The following is a 4,030-nucleotide window of genomic DNA, read 5'->3' on the forward strand; positions in this document are numbered from 1 at the left end:
ATCAAATGTAAGAGAATTTGTCCTCTTATTTATCTAGTATATAATGAATATATATGTAAGATCAGTCACGTCAAATACAGCTCCTTCTAAATTAAAAGCTATTTTCTCATGTTTCATTACAAGATGAAGAAATTAAAATTCAAAACACAATCACTTATTTATAATTTATTTATGTTTATCAAAACACGTTATTTAACTATTTACAGCAAAAATACAAAATAATGCCAAGAAGAGGTTTTTTCATAAATGGAAATAGGATTCAAATTGTAATTAGATTATGTGTTGAACAAGAGTAATACTTAGGCACCTAATTATGAGTTTGGTGGTCCGAGTTGTTGGCCCGTCACACTCTGCCAACAGTAGGACTGCCAAGCCCGTAGTGTGTCCACTGGATTACAATTATAAGCTATGGCGGGAAGGCGGTGCTGCAGCGGTCTCATGGGGGTGGTCTGTTAGGCTCATAGGAGAGACTTAACAGCAGACCGTTGCTGTGACAGTGTCCGCAGCACATTCCTGCATGGTGTGGCATGCACCATGTCCTGCATGCTACACAGGGCAGGGCCCCCTTACTTCCATGTCTGCCACCCTTTCCATGAAAAGGGCGGTGGAAATGAAAGTCCCGCGTCAGCCAATTGGCTCCGACTACGGCAGCGGAAGATGGCCGCTGCCTACCAGGCCTGACAGCGGGCCAGGCCAGCCCGGGCCGACGGGGAACGGTAGGCATGGAGGCGCCCCCGGTGGACAGACTGTTCCATGTGCGGAGGTTACCCAATGATGGATTTCTGCTGCTGCTCCTCTTACTCTACTGTCCGGTCGGGCTCTGCCTCCTGGTTCTCAGAGTATTCATCGGTGTGCATGTGTTTCTGGTGAGCTGTGCTCTGCCAGAAAGCCTCTTCAGAAGGTTCATCGTCCGGGTAATGTGCTCGTTACTGGGAATGTTCGTCTGTCAAAATGACCCCCGCCTGAGGGACCGGAGGGTGAAAGTGTACGTCTGCAATCACACCACCCATTTTGATCACAACATCATTAATCTCTTGTTCTCCTGCAATACGCCCATGCTGAATGGAGTGCCTGGCTTTTTGTGCTGGGCCCGGGGTTTCATGGAGCTGGGCACTGCCTGGAGCCGAGCTGAGCTGCTGGAGCACTTGAAACAGTATGTGTCTCAAGAGGGTAGTCTCCCACTTCTCCTCTTCCCTGAGGAGGGAGCCACCAATGGCAGGGTTGGACTGCTCAAGTTCAGCTCCTGGCCATTCTCTATCCAGGATGACGTACAGCCGGTAGCAATGCACGTCCAGAGACCCTTTGTAGCTGCCAGTTTGGCCGATTCCTCCTTCCTCACAGAGCTGCTTTGGACCCTGTTTGTGCCCTTCACAGTTTATCAAGTAAGATGGCTGCCAACCATGTCCAAACAAGATGGAGAATCGAGTGAAGACTTGGCTGTCCGCGCACAAGAGATGCTGGCCCTAGAACTTGGCATTGTCTCTACACACTTTACATCCGCTGACAAAGCTGAATATCTGAAGAGGCTGTGGCACATCCCGCCAGAGACTTCCAGCACTGTACACAACCGCTCGATGGGAGCCAGGCCTAGGGTACCAGCCAGTATGAGCGGCTTAGGCCTCTTTCCCCCCGGAAGATGCACGATTACCTGGAATGGCCCAGCAAGTGAGGGAAGTGCTGCCCCATGTCCCACTTGATGTCATCAAGAGGGATCTAGCCAAGAACGGCTGCGTTGACACCACCATTGCTAACCTGCTGGAAGGGACCATCTCATTCACAGCGGAAGACGCAACCTCAGGCGGCTCATCTCAGCCTACTGTGTCTGCTACTGGCACTGACGTCAAACGTTCCTCCTACACCACTGCACATACATCCAAGCCCAATGCTAAAACGTTTGCTCGATCTCCAACGGCAAGGCATCTGTCACTTCAAGAAAGAAAAGACGCCCTGTACGACTATGCAAGGAGCCGGTACCTCCAGAAATATGGTCCCCCCTCCTCCGAAAAACATGAGTGATGGACATGTGAGACGACAACCAGGCCTTCAGCACTTGAGCACTTCAAGAAGAAGAAAAAACTCTGAACTTCACAATTGTTTGGAAGGTGGGGGAAGGGTGTGGGTGGGAGAGTGGGACATCGACAGCCCAGCCACTCTACCAGAAGCACATGTGTGTCTCCTTGTGAGCAGGACCTGTAGCAATGGCGAGTTTAACATTTGGCAGTGGTCCATGTGCTGCTCGAGTGAGGAGGCTTAGCCCTTGGAGGCACACGTATGGTGTTTCTGCATGAAGTCACTTTCATGCTGTTCTTCCCCCGAACTGCAGTGTGTTTTAGTACTAAACCAGAAACTTACACAGAGGAATGTTTTCCAGTCCAGTAAGAGGCAACGATCCTTGGCAAAACCAACAGTGATATTTTTTTTATTTTGAAGAGCCAAAATACAGATGCAATCTTTACCCGTGTTTTGCTTCAATGTGTAGAATGCAGTGTCTCCTCTCCACAATAGCGTCTGTCTCTGGGACCACCTCAAAAGCTTACATTACTGGCACCATAAAATGTCAAGTTTCTGGACAATGATACTGTGTCACAAATATTAAGTCATGACAGGCAGTAGTGTGGGTCCGTGCCATCTCTACGAAACAATGCGCACCATAAAGCCTTATATTTGCAGATAAGGTTCCATGGATGTTGAATACCGTGGCCCCTTTGTCTGTCATTTGATGTAACTCTTTTGACTTGCCTACTCACTGCTACTAACTTCATTTGGCTGGTCTGTTCTCCTCTGTACAGGATACTCCCTGCTCCTCCATGCTGCTTAATTTCCTGCAAGCAGAGGTGTGAAATAAAAGGCTGTGCTCGTTTGTGGTAAGGGGTCTATGTAGCTGACTCACCCTCACATTTAGGTTTGTTTTGAAGTTGGGACAAAACATCAGTCGCAGTTGCAATGTAGGTTTGTAGTCCTGGCAGAAAGTGTGTTCAGAGTTACTTGTGGATGGAGACCAAGGGATGAGACCTGCAGCTGCCATTCTGGCGAATGTCTCAGAAGGATGGATGGGCGTCGGAGCTCCTTTGGTCGCCACCTGTAGAGGAGCCTCTTATGAATACCTGCCTTGGAGGTGAAGCATGGCGCCTTCCTTCAAGATTCAGCATTTTACTTTGCTGCAGAGAACGCATGGTCATCTTTGAGCTGAGAGAGCATCATGTCCGTAACAACACAGACCCGTACTTTGCCATGGGCAAGTGGGCGAACTTGAAACTCGCTCAAGCTACATTGGGATATCATATTGACCTCTGAGCTTCTTGGTTGTCTGGTCAAATATGGTTTCCGCCTGCGTGGCCGGGGCTGGAGATAAAAAAAAAAAAGAAAGTCGGTCTTGTTGTGGTCCGACCACCACACTCATAATACGGTGCCACCACGAGTACGGCAGCCCTTTGGACGACCGTACTCATAATAAGGACCTTAGTGTAAGAAAGAGTGCCTTCAAAATCCCAGATGAAGATGTTTTACTCAAAATATGAACAAGAATAAAACCGTCCAACCATTTCAATGATCTCCTGCCTGGCAAGCTCATCAAACAGCTTAGCCTTTCTCTACACCTCTTTGGAACAAGATTGCCAAAGCATCTCTCTCTACGGGCAAGTTTCCCGATTGGTTAAAGATGGGATAGGTCTCCCCTATTCTAAAAAAAGAAATGCACACCTGTCTGACCTCAACAGCTAATGTCCTAACACAAATACCCTGGGGCAGATCTACAAGAAATTGCTGCAGCGCGGCACTGCAAGCCCTTTGGATGCGCCACGCTGCGGCACTTTCAGAGCACAAAAATGCAACATATTTACAATGATATGTCGCATTCCTGTGCTCTCCCCTGCGCTGGTGCACAAATGGCTGCCATGCGCCAGCGTAGGCACCCTTGCACCATGATGCAAGGATGCCGGTGCCATGAGGAGATACTTTTTGTGCAGGAAGGGGCACCTTCCTGCGCAAAAACAATAACTACAGGCATTTTCCTCTTTCAATACGTGCACAC

General features: G+C 48.7%; 1 pseudogene; it reads left to right on the forward strand.

Annotated features, from left to right (window-relative positions):
• The first annotated feature begins 643 nt into the window (after window positions 1-643).
• LOC146870182 (lipid droplet-regulating VLDL assembly factor AUP1 pseudogene) lies at window positions 644-2,203 on the forward strand (annotated as a pseudogene).
• Window positions 2,204-4,030: the final 1,827 nt, after the last annotated feature.

Source organism: Triturus cristatus, chromosome 1_1 (genome assembly GCF_964204655.1).
Source record: "Triturus cristatus chromosome 1_1, aTriCri1.1, whole genome shotgun sequence".
NCBI lineage: Eukaryota > Metazoa > Chordata > Amphibia > Caudata > Salamandridae > Triturus > Triturus cristatus.